This window comes from Pan troglodytes, chromosome 5, assembly GCF_028858775.2.
Source record: "Pan troglodytes isolate AG18354 chromosome 5, NHGRI_mPanTro3-v2.0_pri, whole genome shotgun sequence".
Taxonomy (NCBI): Eukaryota; Metazoa; Chordata; class Mammalia; order Primates; family Hominidae; genus Pan; species Pan troglodytes.
The window spans coordinates 37252433-37269974 of NC_072403.2; the positions used below are offsets into that span (position 1 = coordinate 37252433).

The 17542-nt window shown below is 42.4% G+C and overlaps 1 non-coding gene and 1 pseudogene across 1 annotated transcript; one reads left to right on the forward strand and one right to left on the reverse strand.

The window, feature by feature from the left end:
* Nucleotides 1-1445: 1445 nt before the first annotated feature.
* Nucleotides 1446-2133, reverse strand: LOC134810184 (dihydrofolate reductase-like; annotated as a pseudogene).
* A 3140-nt stretch (nucleotides 2134-5273) lies between these two features.
* On the forward strand, nucleotides 5274-5380 carry LOC112209562 (U6 spliceosomal RNA). The gene has a single exon (XR_002944400.2). It is a non-coding gene; the product is annotated as a U6 spliceosomal RNA (small nuclear RNA).
* Nucleotides 5381-17542: the final 12162 nt, after the last annotated feature.

A 17542-nucleotide genomic window follows, 5' to 3' on the forward strand; every position in this document is an offset into this window, starting at 1 on the left:
TTAATACATGTAATTTTAAAAAGGCTCTTCAGTTTATAATGCATCCTAACAGTCCCCTGCCCCATCCCTCCTAATTCTCCAGAGCAATGACTTTTAACTCTTTTAGCAATGTCTTCTATTTTTTTCCTCACATAACTACTTAGTCATTTCTTGATTATTTTATACATTCTATAGTGATTTCTTGATATGACAGATGAAGATTTAGCTCTTACACCATCACTACCTTCACTTTTCCTCCCATATTGTCCCAAAGTAGTTACCAGAGTTAGAGGCTAAGTAGTCACCACATCATTATGAGTATGTACTTATTGCTCATTGTTGAGAAAAACAGAGTATTATGCTCTTACTTCCTGTCCTGTACTTCCTTCCACCCTAGAATTAATGACTGCCTAACCACCCTTCCCCCTTGTTTTTTTTTTTTTTAACTTTTGCTTTATCTTCAATGAACTTTTTTCCAAATGCCCCAAATCTGGCAGTAACCTATTATTATTTTTAAGAGAAGGGAATCTCACTATGGTGGCCAGGCTGGTCTGGAAATCTTGGGCTCAAGCCAACCTCTTGCTTAGCCTCCTGAGTAGCTGGAACTACAAGCATCGGCCATTCCACCCAGCTAAACTATTAATATTTTTACTGTTTCTTTTTAAAGCCAGCTCCGTAGCTGGAATATTTCCTGTGTTGGATCCTATTTGCTGGATCCATGTCATTCTCTGGTTTGTCTACTCCTTCATTTTGCTGGAGTATTTTCTCCAATAGTTTCCCAACAAAGGATACATGGAGGTAACCCCTGAGTCTTTGCTTGCCTAAAAATGTATTATTTTACCTTCACCCTTGATTATTTGACTGAATATAGATTTATTCGTTGAAAATAACTTCCTTTCTAGAATTCTGAAGGCATGGTTCCATTGTTTTCAGCTTCTTTTTCGAGACAAGGTCTCTTCTGTCACCCAGGCTGGAGTGCAGTGGCACAATCACAACTCACTGCAGCCTCGAACTCGCAGGCTCAATGGATCCTTCCATCTCAGCTCCCTGAGTAGATGGGACTACAGGTATGCACCAAAATGCCCAGCTAACTTTTGTATTTTTTGTAGAGATGGGGATTCACCATGTTGCCCAAGCTGATCTTAAGGTATCTGCCTGTCTCTGCCTCCCAAAATGCTGAGCCACTGTGTCACAGGCATGAGCCACTGTGCCTGGCCAGTTTTTCTTTTATTCTCTCTACTTTCTTCATTTCTCAAAGGCATCTCAAACTCAGTGGGCCCAAACCCAGGGCAAACTCCATCAGAATATCCTGCTACTTTTGACTTTAAAATATATCTTAAATCACAGTTTCTTACTACATGCAACCCTTTGGTTCAAACTACCATCATTCCTCACTTGAACTTAGAATTGGTTTTCCTGCTTCTGTATTTTTTTAAAACATAAAATATTTCAAATAAACCATGCGTGGCTTTATACTTTTTACTACATAAAAAGAATAAAGATCTGGGGTGGCTCAAGCCTGTAATCCCAGCACTTTGGGAGGCCAAGGCGGGCGGATCACTTTAGGTCAGGAGTTCGAGACCAGCCTGACCAACATGGTGAAACCCCGTCTTCACCAAAAACACAAAATTAGCCGGCCGTCGTGGCGCCCACCTGTAGTCCCAGCTACTTGGGCTACTCATGGCTTCCTTATAAACAGAACTGCCACCAACTATCCAAATCATGTCTACTCTATTTGCTAATTCTGGTTGTTAAGTAAGTTTTAAGATCTCATCCAGACTTCTGGCAAGAAAATGAGCTCGTTGTGGAGGTTCCTTGAGTTCTTTGCTGAGAACTAAATTAATTCTATCCTTTAAAGGTCGATTCTTCCCAGGAATGGAGAACCAGGTCTTCCTACACAAAATCACCAGATTCTGTTTACCTTCTACTGAAGAGATTGTGTCATTCTCTGGAAATACCTAAATTCATTCCTGAGCGGCGGCCAGGGCAGGTCGCCGTTCTTGCCGATGCCCATGTTCTGAGACACAGCGACGATGCAGTTTAGCAAACGAACCATGACAGCAGCGGTGAGCTCCTCCAAGCCCGCTCGCTACACCAGGACGCGCGGCCAAGATTGGCCGGAAGGTTTTTACTTGGAAACTGGAGGATGAGCCATGACATCCCTCTCTCCACCTCAAAGCTCGTCCTGGGCATCCACCTCCTGGGAGCAGAAGCAGCGCAGCAGCGCCACCTGGTGGTCGATGCGCTTCCTTTGCAGATCACGCACAGCCCTGAGATCCACCTCTCCTTCCTACGCACCACGGATTTCTTCACTGGACACCAGCCTGCGCCAATCTTCCTGTAAAGCAAAAGAAGCGTGAGGTTGGTGGGGGAGGAATGGTGTTATCTCCACCTTTGGCGAGATCCATGTCACCGTGTTCAGGGGAAGGGCCAGGCCTTACTCCCCATGCAGAGAGGAGGCTCTGGCCGTGAAGGCGCCTGTGGAGAGGTGAGGACCCGCTCCCTCTACACTGATGGCCAAGAGCCTGCAGATGGCGGGGAAGGCTTCCCCTCAGCTGTGTCCTGTCAGGTTCTTCCAGGAGTCCAGGAGTAGACCTGCATATTGCCTCTGGTGATGTGAGCTGCATGCACACCTGGAAGTGAGGTCACCCCTTCTGGGGGTCCTGGGGCTGCTGGTTGTCCTGGGTGCTCAGAGGGAAGATGGGGAGGGGGCTTCGTGCAAAACAGTAACCATACTCTATAAATTATTTTTTCATTAGCCTTTGTGTCATAAAATAAAATCTAGGACTCCAAAAGGAAAAAAAGAAGGTCTAAAATTTGTGTCCTTTAATAAAAAGTAAACACCCATTAAACCACCAAGGATAGACGTTTGCGGAGCAAACCAGAAGCCCCATCATTTGCCCCAGCTCAGCAAATAAAATAAAATACATCCTCCCCCAAATAAAAATACATCCTGACTTTTACGATCATAACTTCTTTGTTCTATTTTATATTTTTATCATCCAAAACTATGATTTAGTTTTACCTTTAGAAATATGCTTTTGTTCTCTTTTATTCTATAGATTCTTTCTTGAAATTTATATTGTGTGGTACAGCTTCCCATAGTGTGCATTTTGCTGATTGCTCCCCAAGCCATTGTTTAACATGTGTTTTTATTATCTGTATTGCCTCTAAATTGGTAATTGGCTATGGAGGTTAGCTTCTATTCAGGCTTGATTTCTTTCTCACTTGTACTTGTTTGATGGTGCTGTATTGTGTTCTTCCATCAAGAGGAAGAACCTCACATTAGTTTTTTTAATTGTGTTGTTAATTGCCATTGCTGTTCAATGGTTAAATCTGTTAATTCATGATGCGTTGCAAAAGAGTTATTATAGTCTGTCTCTCATTCCTTCCTCATTTATTATCTGAATAATTTCTAAGTAAGAGATTCACCCTCCTGTACTGTTTGTTTACTACTAGAAACTTGCTTTTTGAGAGACTAAGCCAAGCATCTACTCACCTATGACCCAGCAATAGCAGTCTTAGTTATCAACCAATAGAAATGCATGTATGTGTGTGCCAAAATATATGAAAATATTATTCATAGCATCACGATTTGTAAAATCTGGATATAACACAATTGTCTATCAACAGTGAAGGGACAAGAAATGTGAGCTATTTATAAAGTGGAGCATTGGACAGCCATGGGAGTGAATAGGCTATGACCACACACAGCGAGATGATGACACCCAGGGACATGATGGTGACTGTATAATGGCATTCAACTGGAACTGGCAGAACTCATCTGTGTTAGAAATCAAGAGTGGCTACTCTAGGGTTGGGGAGGGTGGTTTATGACTGAGTAGGATCCAGAGGTATTTCCGGGAGGCTGTGATTGGTATACTTTGATGTGGGTGTTGTTTACCCGGGTATTCACTTTGTGAAACTCCACTGCCCACTTGTGGATTGTCCTCTTTTCTCCACGCATGCTGTCCTTCGCTCAAATATACTTTGCTGATGTTTTGAAGCAATTCTATCTACGCTAAGAAGAATCGCTCCTACTGCACATCCTTGGAAATGCTGGATTGAAAAAATTAGTGCAATTGTTTTTAATTCCAGGAAACAAATACATATAAAGAGGAAAATCTACAAGAGCAGTAGGTTTGGGAGCTGACACCAGAACAGCTTTGGAAATGGCTCTCGAGCCAGGAACTAGGGATCAAACCCAAACAAACCCATGGGAGGTGGGGGGTGTGAAATGATGTCCAATAGTGCATGAATGAACGAGTCATGGGCAGTGGCTCATGGCTTGGCTGGCCAGTCACAAACTTGAGGAAAATAGAGTTGGAAAACTGGGAGGTAGAGGAGAGAGGTACGCATAGACCTCTTGCTATAGGCCGAGTGTGTGACGATAGTGGTTGTGTGTGGATGCCTACCAGAGGGTCTTTAAGGGGATGGGGCTCCCTGTAACCAGGTGGGTGAGATGGCTTGATGGACGATGCCACTCAGCCACACAGGCCTTGCTCATGGAGTCCCTGCACAAAGTGGCCATGGTGGCTGGGATGGACACTGCATGGGCACAGCAATTGCGTCGCCACTCACCAAGGCTGACCTGGCAGCTGCCACTGCTGAGGGCCTAGCCCACCAAAAGCAGCTGTTTTTTTGACGGAGAAATAAAACAGGCAATGGTAATTAAGAATAAAATAACATTATGATAGATAAATATGCCACTAAAGATATAGTAGAGGTTTAAATAATTTTGAGACTATGAACAAGATTATGGCAATGGGGAGAACTTACTACAAGTAAAGAAGTTAAAACAGTTGTAAAACTTTATTTCCGTTCAGGCATATCCAGACTGTTTTACACATAAGTTCTACCAAAACTTTGAAGAAGGTTACTGAACTTATAGGTAATATTCAAGAGAATGAGGAAACATAGAGAAAGCCAGTAAACTCATTATTGTTTATGTATAAATAACATTGATTCTAAAGCCAGCTAGGGAATACATAAGAGAAAAGCATGATAAGATAATCACTTCTAAGCAATTAGAGGTAAAAATACTGAGAAAAATAATACTAGATTGTGTCCACCAATGAGCTATAAATAAATTAAATATCCTGCCCAGGTTATTCATCCCCAGAATACAAGAATATTTAAACTTTAAATCTGTAATGCATTTTACCACTTAATTAAAGAATAAAAGACAGAGATAATGATGTTTTATTAGATGCAGAAATTACTGCAGATGAAATTCAACACCCCATCTCACCCACATTTCTTCAGTTATCTCCACTTCTAAGAACTTGTGATCAGTACTCGCTTTGGCAGCACATATATTAAAATAGGAATGATACAGAGAAGATCAGCACGGCCCCTTCACAAGGGTGACATGCAAATTCATGAAGCATTCCATATTTTAAAACTCTCAATAAACTAGGTATTGAAGGAACATACCTCAAAATAATAAAAGTCATCTATGACAAACCCACAACCAATATCATACTGAATGGGCAAAAGCTGGAAGCATCCCCCTTTAACACCAGCACAAGGCAAGGATGCCTTCTCTCACCATTCCTGTTCAACATAGTATTGGAAGTTCTGGCCAGGACAATCAGGTAAGAGAGAGAAAGGATATTCAAATAGGAAGAGAGGAAGTCAAATTGTCTTTGTTTGCAAGTGACATGATCCTATATCTAGAAAACCCCATTGTTTCGGCTGAAAAGCTTCTTAAGCTGAAAAGCAACTTCAGTTAAGTCTCAGGATACAAAATCAGTGTGCAGAAGCCATAAGCATTCCTATACACCAACAATAGACAAGCAGAGAGTCAAATCGTGAATAAACTTCTATTCACAATTGCTACAAACAGAATAAGATGCCTAGGAATACAGCTCACAAGGGAATTGAAGGATCTCTTCAAGGAGAACTACAAACCGCTTCTTAAGTAACTCAGAGAGGACACAGACAAATGGAAAAACACTCCATGCTCAGGGATAGAAAGAATCAATATTGTGAAAATGGTCATACTGCCCGAAGTAATTTATAGATTCAATGCTATTCTCATTGAACTACCATTGACATTTCTCACAGAATTAGAAGAAACTATTTTAAAATTCATATAGATGATTGACATTAAAGGTAAAATTAAAATTAATATATAAAATAAAACTCAAAATTTTCAAGCCATTTGGAGCTTGTCTTGAGCTAATGAGATTAAGCTCATGTCCTCAAGAAAAATGTTTTACTCTGCTGTTTTTAAGGGTGCTTCTATAGAAAGAGTTTGAGAATCATTAATATGGATTATAGAAAATTAATCATGCTTCATTTAAAAATAAATGTATTTAATCCTAAAGATAGCTTTACTTAAAATGTTTATTGTTGCAGACAAGAAATCTATCTTATTTGAAAAATCAGAAATCGGACATGTCAGTGATTATAGGTTTTTTTTTTCAAATCTGAACATGAAAAAGTTTTCCCCAGTTTTAAGATAATTTACCATGCTATTCAAGTCAGCCTAAAATTTTAAAAAGCTACTACATAATAAGGTAGGGGTTGAAAAAAGAAATATTTCAGATTCAGAGAATTGTCTTTTTTTAGTACTAACTAAAACATTTAAAAAACTACATTTAATGATGTCATTCTAAATTGGCTCAGTAATATTAAATGAGGAATTTATGTTCCAGCAAACAGTGGATGAATGTGTCTATGGAGAGCATTGTTTCAAAATGTTTTAACAAATATATCATTGAAGTTCTTGCTATTTTATTCAATTTCAGCCACTATTCTTTTTAGTTGATTTTTTTGTCAATCTTAAATTTTCAAAAGAAAGATTGTTTTCAAATTATTTTATATTTAATGAATAAAGTTATACATTACTGATTATTTAAATTGAAAAAAATTAAAATAAAAATAAAATTCATATAGAACCAAAAAGAACTTGTATAGCCAAGACAATCCTAAGCAAAAAGAACAAAGCTGGAGGCATCATGCTACTTGACTTCAAACTATATTGCAAGGCTACAGTAACCAAAACAGCATGGTACTGGTACAAAAACAGACACATAGACCAATGGAATAGAATAGAGAACTCAGAAATAAGACCACACATCTACAACTATGAGACTTCAGTGACCACATACAATAAAGAATACAGTCTATACAAAAATAGTTTAGAAAATGTAATTTTCACAGTTACCACATTATAATATTGAAAATGTCTAGTTTTCAACTTCAAAAAACATGAGTTATGCATGTATGAAAGTATGACTCATTCACAGGAAAAGCAATAGAAAGAAACTGTTCCTGAAGAACAATGGACTGACTTACTAGACAAAGACTTTGAATCAACTGTCTTAAACATAGTCAAAGAGCTAAAGGAAACCATGGACAAATAACTAAAGAAAATCAGGAGGACTATGTTTCACTAGATAGCAGAAATCAATAAATAATTGTGAAAAGGAAGCAAATGGAAATCTGGAGCTGAAATGTACGGGAAGCAAAATGGAAAATTGACTGGAGGGCTTCAAGAGCAGATTTTAGTTTGCAGAATGAAGAATCAGTAAACGCAAACATAGGCCAATTGAAATTGCCCATTTGAGGAGCAGAAGGGAAAAAGTATGAAGAAAAATGAACAGAAGAGATATAAGAGACAACATCAAGTATATGCATTTTGGGAGTTCCCAAAAGAGAGAAGGAAGAAGGGGGGAGAAAGAGTATTTGAAGAAATAATGACCCCAAACTTCCGAAATTTTTTTGAAAACATGAATCTGGGTATCCAAAACACTCAAACATTTAAAGTAGCAGTAATTCAAAGATGTCCACACTGACAGACATTATATTGAAACTGTCGAAAGTCAAAGACAAACAGAGCATCTTGAAAACAACAAGAGAAGGGACTCATTGAGTACAAGGATCCTCCATGAGATTAACTGCCAAGTGTTCTTCAGAAACCATGGAGTTCAGAAGACATTGGCATGACAAACTTAAAGTTCAGAAAGAAAAAAAAAAAACCTGTCTCAACTGACAGTTGCATATTTGGCAAAACTCTCCATGAGAAATAATGGAGAAATTCAGACATGCACAGGTAAATAAAAGCTGATGGCATTCGTCTCTGGTAAACCTATTCTACAATTAATGCTAAAAGGAGTGCTTCACACTGAAATAAAAGGACATTAGATGGCAACTTGAAGTCATATGAAGCAAAGAAGTACACAGCTAAAAGTAACTTCATAGGTAAATAGAAAAGCAAGTATTTTTTGGGGGGTGGTAATTTGTAACTCCTCTTTTGTTTTCTCTATTTAATTTAAAAGAAAATGCCCATCAACCGATGAATGGATAAACAACATGTAATCTATTCTGCAATGGAATATTATTTGACCACAAAAAGAATAATGTACTGATACATGCTACAACTTGGATGAACCTTGAAAACATGTCAAATGAAAGAAGCCAGTCACAAAAGGCCATATATTGTATGACTCCATTTTAATAAAATATTCAGAAGAAGAAAATCTAGAGAGACAGAAACTGGGTTAATGGTGCCAGGGGCTGGTGGCAGGGGAGAGTGGAAGGTGACTGCTTAACGGGTACAGAGTTTCCTTCTAGGGTGGTGAAAATGCTCTGGAACTTGATAGTGATGATGGCTGCATAACGTTGTGCACCTACTAAATGTTACTGCTTTGTATACTTAAATGGTCACAATGGCAAATTTTGTGTTTACATGCATTTTATCACAACTAAAAAGAGGCTGGCAAATATATTCCAAGTTTGTTTGGGAATCTGCCCATCTGTCTTTTCCCCTCAGGATTTCATCTCTTATTCAGAGCTCACCCTTGCTCTTCTGCAAGTAGAAAGCCTCCTTTCATGCAGGGACCAGCCCCACAGGGTCAGTGGGTCTCTCCCTGTGTGTGGCGATGAGAGAGTGTAGAAATAAAGACACAAGACAAAGAGATAAAAGAAAAGACAGCTGGGCCCGGGGGACCACTACCACAAATGCACGGAGACCAGTAGTGGCCCCGAATGTCTGGCTGCTCTGTTATTTATTGGATACAAAGCAAAAGGGGCAGGGTAAAGGGTGTGAGTCATCTCCAATGATAGGTAAGGTCACATGGATCATGTGTCCACTGGACAGGGGGCCCTTCCCTTCCTGGCAGCCAAGGCAGAGAGAGAGAGGAGACAAAGAGAAAGACGGCTTATGCCATTATTTCTGCATATCAGAGACTTTTAGTACTTTCACTAATTTTCTACTGCTATCTAGAAGGCAGAGCCAGGTGTACAGGATGGAACATGAAGGCGGACTAGGAGTGTGACCACTGAAGCACAGCATCACAGGGAGACAGTTAGGCCTCCGGATAGCTGGGGGCAAGCCTGACTGATGTCAGGCCCTCCACACGAGGTGGAGGAGCAGAGTCTTCTCTAAACTCTAAGTCTGCTAAGTAGTGGGTGTTGTTCCTTGACACTTTTCGCTACCGCTAGACCACGGTCCGCCTGGCAACGGGCGTCTTCCCAGACGCTGGCGTCACCGCTAGACCAAGGAGCCCTCTGGTGGCCCTGTCCGGGCATAACAGAAGGCTCACACTCTTGTCTTCTGGTCACACCTCACTATGTCCCCTCATCTCCTATCTCTGTATGGCCTGGTTTTTCTTAGGTTATGATTATAGAGTGAGGATTATTATAATATTGGAATAAAGAGTAATTGCTACCAACTAATGATTAATGATATTCATATATAATCATATCTAAGATCTATATCTGGTACAACTATTCTTGTTTTATATTTTATTATACTAGAACAGCTCGTGTCCTCGGTCTCTTGCCTCGGCACCTGGGTGGCTTGCCGCCCACACTTTCAGAACACGGTCCAAGATCAGCCAGGTCCAAACCCCAAAATGACTTTCTGTCTTGCTTCCAAATGCTCAGATGCAACTCTGGGGCTAATTTCAGGGGAAGTTAGGAGATTATCCAAATAAGATGGTTCACTGGGAGAAAGAATGTTTGGCTTTAATGTTAGGGAAGTTATGTTTGCATTTCTAAAAAGGATCCTGCTCACCAGTGAATATATGGTCTTTGTCTGTGCAGGATGGAGTTCTCAGCAGAGGAATGAAAGACAGCCCTAGGAACATGATACACCTCATGGGTAGCTGACTGACCCACCCATCTGCCACCCCCAGCTGAAGGAAGCAGCTAGACTGTACCCTTCGCCCATCCTTCAGTTTTATTCCACTGGACGTGGACCCTCTACAAGTTTGGACATTCCTGGATCTCAGTTGCTCTTCCTGATGTTGAGGAGTCTCCACTGGTGTGGCTCATGCCTAGATGGGCTCTGCAGGAGGCTTAGTGTCTCCCAGTTCTCAAGGCTAATATTCAGTGAACCCAGACCAAGCCTCAAAGTACACAGGGGCTCAGATTTTCATCTATGAAATGGAAGAATCCATCTCCCTCTTTCAGGTGTAGTGGTAATTATATATATACATATATATAGACACACACATTTATACACGAACACATACATGACAATCAGTAATCTATATATTGATGGTGTTCTTAGTGTTGCCTTTATTGCTCAGCTGAACTCTATAACCAAAAATTGGATCATGGATTGTGAAGGAAGAACTCATTTCTTTTCTCTGGTGGAGCACTCGGTAGGCATTTCTGCGCTTTGGGTTCAAATGAGAAAGTAGCTTTAGCCTGAGGGAGAAAGAAGATTATGACTATTATTATTATTATAATAGAGATAAGGTCTTGCTATGTTGCCCAGGCTGGAGTGCAGTGACTATTCACAGCTGTGATCATAGTGGACTACGTCCTTGAACTTCTGGGCTCCAGCAATGTTCCAGCCTCAGCCTCCTGAGTAGCTGGGACTACAGGTGCATGCCACCATGTCTGGCCTCATTTCATTGTTATTTTACTTCAAATGCTTTATTTTAAATGTTAAAATATATGTTTTTATATTCAAAAGTGAAACCCTATTTGATCACAGAAGACTTTAAGATGCACAGACAGTTAGAAACATCACCTAGACCTTTCTTTAAAAAATCACTGCTATTATATTGTTGAACCTTTGTAGACTGCAGTGCAAATGGTGGTCCCTGGAGCTGTCTTGTGCAGTGGTGCTGATTTTCATTTTGTTATTTTCTATATATGTATTTTTATATATGCTGTCATTTTACAAAGTTGCATTCATATGTTAAGGGTTATCTTGGATATTGCTTTTGGAATGTATTATTATACAAGTAGTTTTCCATGTTATAAGCTCTGCATAAAGTTTATACACTTTTACAAGCCATATCCCATTTCAGATAAGAAGATGTAACCTTCTTGTTGTAAATAATGTTTTGACAAGCATCTTTATATAGAAAGATTCTTCTATGTTTGGAATTTTAGAAAATTCATAGAATACTCAAGTGATAAACATTAGGACACAGACTTTTAAACATTTTTAATTATTTTCATCACATTGTCACATTGGTTCTCTAAATCGTCATACTGACATATTCCACCTCACCTTTCAGGACATGCTAGGACTCAAGACTATTTACGTATCTGGAATCACAGAGGGGTATTGGGGGTGAATGTTGAGTGGAATCACAGGGTCTTGAGGGCAACTCCCTCAGAGAAGACCATTACCTTTTCGTTAGGGAAAGCTGGATTAACTTCGCCAAATGTGGTTGAATGTAACTGGCAAATAATTCTCAGAGGAATTTAGGAGTTCAGTGTCTTTAGCTTCATTAGGATCTGCCCAGATGTCCCCATTCTGATTTTCAGGATCCCATTTATTCCCAATCAATGCCTTCACTTAAATAACAGATATTCTTTAAGTTTGGGATTTGTTTTGTGTTGTAATTTAGCTACCCACAGAATGAGACGCTGCATTTATTTTTCAGAAATTTCAGCCCTGCAGCTACAGGAGATTAGGATTTCATTCAAAGGAAACATAGAAACTTTTAGGTGATTTATGTGACTCATGAGCTGGAAGTTTGCAGCCCTGAGTTCATCTTTTTCTTTCCCAATTTTGTTCAGCACAATTGGCAAAAATTAGCTAATCACCTTATAATAGCTAGTTTAACAAAGTCTTCTAAGGTCTCAAATACATAGTCACCCAGATCTTATAAGTATTTGATTAGGTCTATCCAATGGTGATATTCTGAGTATTCACACTCTCTGTACTAATGGAAATAGAGTCATTTGTGCCTTTAAATCCAAATAGATTAGAGAAACAATTCAAGAAACCCCCCACCCCACCAAATTCAGTACATTCATTCTTAAAATTCTGTTCCAGTGTCCCTATGCCCCAGTAAGCTAGGCTGGGCATGGTCTGAGGCTTGGTGGGCCAAGGACAGCTGGCTCAGCTGGGGTGCACTATGCACTGGTGGGTCAGCAGCCCAGAATGGTGCTGGATTTATGGGCACCAAGCCTATTCGGGAGTTGCACACACTGAGTCGGGCTCCAGTGGCCCCTAGGCTTCTAAGGGGCACTCTCCTCCTGCTAGTGCCAAGCTAAGCTGTGGGGAGCAGCATGCCTCTGCATGCTGCCTGACAAACTGCAGCCCCAGCCCCTGCCACAGACACCCTGGCCTGCACCCTAGTGCTTTGTATGGCTGTGGCTGTTCAGCCGCTACTTCTGATCCCCTAGGACTGGGAGCAGCCCGCCTGGGGGAGACCATCAGGATGTCTATGGAAGGCTGCTTCATGCTACAAGGGCAAAGTTAAGTCTTTGGTATAGAGACTGGTTGGCAAAGTTGAAAATGTTGCCCCAGGTCCTTTTGGGGATTATTTACCAGCCCCTGGTTTGAGTGTTGTCTGGCAGGACCCAGGCTCTGGGAGCTGATCCTCCCTCACTCAAGGCCTGCTGCAGCCTCCCGCTGAGGTCTTGAAACCATCAGGAGCAGTTGTTCTTTGGCCTCAGGGACACCGCAGGGCTGAGTTGCTCCCTGCCTGGAGGTGGTCCCATGGGGCCCACTGTCTGGGTCAAGGATGGTGCAGAGCTGGTGTCCTCAAAATGCATCCTGGTGGAGCCCCAGCAGCTGCAGGTGCTGACTGCCTCTCACGAGGACCCTGGGGGCCTGCAGCTGCAGCGACTCACCCAGCATGAGCGGTGCCACTCAGTGTGCACATGACAGATGCTCCATCCTCAGGAGATGACAAAGACGGGGAGGACAAGGCTGAAGACACAAGTGCATAATCTCCTACTCACCTCATCTGGCACATTAGAAACCTGTCCTCGGCTCATGCACAAATCCACCTTTGGGTGGCCACAGGCTCCAGCTTACTACAGAGGCCATGTGTACTCTGTGTAATCAACACACCCCAGCTTCTTCCCACCTCCAGTCATCTCACTGTATCTGACATGATGCCAGCAGATTGTCTCAGCTCAAATTCCAGCTCCATTACTTACTGCTGTGTGACCTTGACCAAGTCACTTAACCTCTCTGTGCTTCACGAGCTTCCATTATAAATGCATGTGTTTACATATGTCAAGTACCCAGAAAGATGCCTGGAACATGGCAACACCCACCACAGAAGTAGTAGCTGCAATTATTGCCTCATTAAAACAGTGGAGATGTCACCCAGCAGGGCTAGAGAGAATTTGGGAAATCCTGATCTGCTTCTGGTTTCAGGTGGGGAAACCTGTAGGACCAGCAGGAACACGGCTGCCTCAGTGCAGCTGGCACAGGGCACTGCCAGCCCAGAGCAACTCAGAGCTCAGAACACTCTGGGGTCCAAAGTCCGAACTGCTGGGGCTCAACTGTGGCATCAGTTATGGAATGTGGACCCCTCCCTAGGGAGTCTCCCAGGCTCAAAGTCTTCCCTCAACTCCAGAAATGCAAACCCAACACTGACCTCACGGAGAAGTTCTGAAGGTTAAGGAGGAGACACGTGAAAAGTGCCTGGTGGACACCAGGGATACCAGTGAGATGGGGGACAATGGTGAGGCAGAGTGGAGGGGCAGGTGTCCCCTCTTCAGTATGTCTCCCCCAGGTGCTGTGAGGACAGGTGGAGGCTCTCTCCAGGCTCTCACCCGGCCACACACCAGCATGTCTCCAGGTTCCTCTCAGCCGTGGTTACCCCCAGCCCTGCAGTTAATCCCTGAGCTGGGAAGGAGCCCTTGAATCCACCCTGTCCTGTGTCACAGTGTCGTCCACTCGGGCTCACATTGCCACTAGGCCACTTGGCAGCCAAGGGATGGGGCCACGTTTTGTACTTTCTGAAACATGGCTTCACCTTCAAGTGCGGGTGATGACAGTGCCACACAGAACAAATGTTACTGTCTATCCTCATCGACCGTAATTTTCCAGTTTTCCAACCCTCAGTGAGCAAGGAAGAGCATGGCTTCCACCAAAGGGCGTGAGGTCAGCAGTCTTAGGGGCAACCAACAGGCAAAGACCCCTGAAAATAGACCCCGCAGGGAAGCACAAGTATTCACTGAGGGTGGGAACCCTACAGACCTGGCCGTCTTCAAGCACATCAGAGAGATTGCCATGAGGAGCAACTTAGCCAGAAAGACTTATTTGCCTCCTCAAAAAGCATAAAATTATGTAACATAATACTTTAAAAATTTCTATCAACACAAAACTAATCTGGGCGCTGTGGCTTCCGGTGAGCCACTGGGACAGACGGCATCGTCAGGAAGGCTGGCTCTGTGGTGCCTCAACCTGCCAGAGCCCAGGATGGTGGTGGCCTCCCCAGAAGCACCAGGCAACTCACCTGCACAGGGCCAGGGTCCCAGCTCCCCACACCCCAGCCACCACACCTTCTTCTGCTTTTTTTTTCCATTGTTTCTTTCTTTCTTTTTCTTTTTTTTTTTTTTTTTTTTTGGTCAAATCTCAAGGAGAAATACATAGTTGCCAGAGGGTGGAAGGTCCTGTTCATTCACATTGAAAAGCTCAGGTATTTCTATTAGAATCACATGTTTTACTTTAGGATGCTGACTCCTGTGTCCATCTCAACTTGGGCATTGTGTTGCCACCTTCCAGAAGAGAAAAACTAGGTAGTGCCTTGTGAAGGGGCAGCGTTTCTCATTTCCGACAACGTCAGTCCCACAGCCACCCAGATGAGTAGATGGGGGACACAGGGGAGGACCCAGACCTGCTCTCCTCCCACAGCACATTCTTGAGTCTTGGAAAGAGTTGTGAAAATGCCACAGGTACAAACACCGGCGGGTCACTCCCACAGGGACAGCTCCGTGAGGCGGTGCCACTCATTCCCACAACCTCCTGCCACGGGCAACACTTAACACTTAGACAGTGACCCAAGGCCAACCAGGGAGGACGCCAGCCAGGACGTGTCATCGTCAGCTCTTCAGGACATGAGGCCAGCAGGGGCAAAGTTATCCCTAGCAACAAGACAGAGGAAGGAAGGAAAACGGAAGGAAGGACAATGTCACAGTAGCCCCCATGTCCAACAGAGACGGTTCCAGAAGTGCAGGGCAACTCTATATGCAGATGCTGTTGCTGTGCGATTACACTCCAAGAGGGGAGTCCAGCTGGCTCTCAGGGTGCTCGCTGCCCTCAGCTGGGTGCCTGCAGGACATCAAGTCCTGAGAACGCCAGGTTCTAGTGGAGTAGGATGAACTGACAGATACACAGCAAAGCTCCACATACTTTTCCTTTTCTTTGTGCCTGCAAAGTTCTTCTTCAGTGTCTCTCTCTTTTCAGCTACTACTGCTGTGTTGGTTTAAAAAAACAGGACAATAGTAAAAATTGGAGACAAGTGTTTGGCCATAAAGAGAAACACTGGCTACCTCCCGTATTTTCAAGCGTGGGTGATGGTTGCAGTTTTCCAGCTCACCTTGTAGGGGAAGAATCCAGAAAAAGCTTCTGTTACAAATCAAAATGGACATGCCAGAAATTAGCTCAAATCAACCTTGTCCTGTCTAACCACTTAGTGACCCAAAATACCACTTGAACTATTAATCTCAGGGGCCAGAGAATGGAGCTGGAGAAGGAGTTGTTAGATCAGGGACAAATAACCATGTTATAGTGGCAATAGGAAATGGAAGACCATTTGCTCATAACCACTGAATCACAGCAAGGTGTATAAACACACATCATTGACTGATAGTTTCAGTTCTATGCCCAAGAAAATCATCGATGGAGTGAAGTAATTGAACTATCACAGAAGATACATTTGTATTTTTTCTTTTTTCGACTTTTAGTTTCAGGGGGTGTGTATATATATAATATTTGTGTATATAAAATAATATATATATATTATTAAAGAAAGCCTTTGTACAGTTTGCTGGAGCCACAGAGGCACTGCTCCAGAGCAGAGCAATGCCTTAAATCTTCAGTGTTCATTTGTAGAACATTCACTCGCAGCTACAAAGGTGACTTAATTTTCTTCTGGAAATAATGCTTGCCTGTTGTGAGATGTTGGAATATATATGAACCATCATTACATGCTAACATGCCGTAAGGAGTTTTTGATACCGATTCACATTATTAGAGTTGCTGCTTAGTATCCATGTGAATTTTCACTCCAAAACACAAGCCAGAAGCTTAAGTGAAGGACACCTAGGGCAAATGGTGGCTGAAAGTGAGGAAGATCCAAATTACTGTTGCTTGTACTATATTAGGAAAAGAAAACAATTCTTTTCTTATTTGCCAATTTAATTCTTAATTGCTAATTTATAATTATGCTTATATACATTTCAACATTTTAATAAAGTATTTTTTATGGTTAGCTATAAAATTTTTAAAAAGATTCTGTTCCTCTAGAACCACTCTTTGTACCACAGTCTCTATCAGTCTAGATTCTTCAGAGAAGCAGAACCAATAGGGTGTGTGTGTGTGTGTGTGTGTGTATTTGTATTCATATTATGATATTTATTCATGTGATTATTAGGGTGGTAAGTATGAAAATCTGCAGGATAAGCTAGCAGGCTGAAAACGCAGAAAGAAGATGTTCTAATTCTGAGGCAGGATTTCTTCTTCTCTGGGAAACCTCAGTTTCTGCTCTCAGAGTCTTCTACTGATCGGATGAGGCCCATCCACATTATTGATGGTAATTTTCTTTTTGTAAAGTCAGCTAATTCAGCATGGGGAAGGGGATCATGGTAGACATGGGGGAGGGCTGGTCTCTCCACCTCCTCACATTAGGCTAACAGGGACGCAGACACATTCAGATGCCTTTGCAGAAAGAGACACCAGAGGCTCTTGAAGTCACAAAGGGGAGGCATGAAGAAATCCTGCATCTCAGTCCCTCACAAGACAGCTGCCTCAGGCTACAGAAAACAATAGTCATGAACAAATTCAGGTCAGTGGCCATAAAGCGTAACACTCTGAACTCCCCACTACACACTCAAAGTGTCCCAAAGAATCACTGTAATCCAGTCTTGTCCCCTGTACCCCATCGCCCTTCCACATAAGGCCCTCCAGGACGCCACCTTTACAAGCTGTGAGAGACACATCACAGCCCTGGTCACTGTCACTGCCTGGGGTAGAACAAAAACAGGACCTGGTCAGAGCCTGCAGGAGATGTGGGAGAGGAGGAATTATGGCATAGGTGAGCTCCTCCACATCTGTCTCCCATAGTTACACACAGCCTGAGCACCTCCTTCTCTGCCTCTGGGAAGAAATCATCCTGTG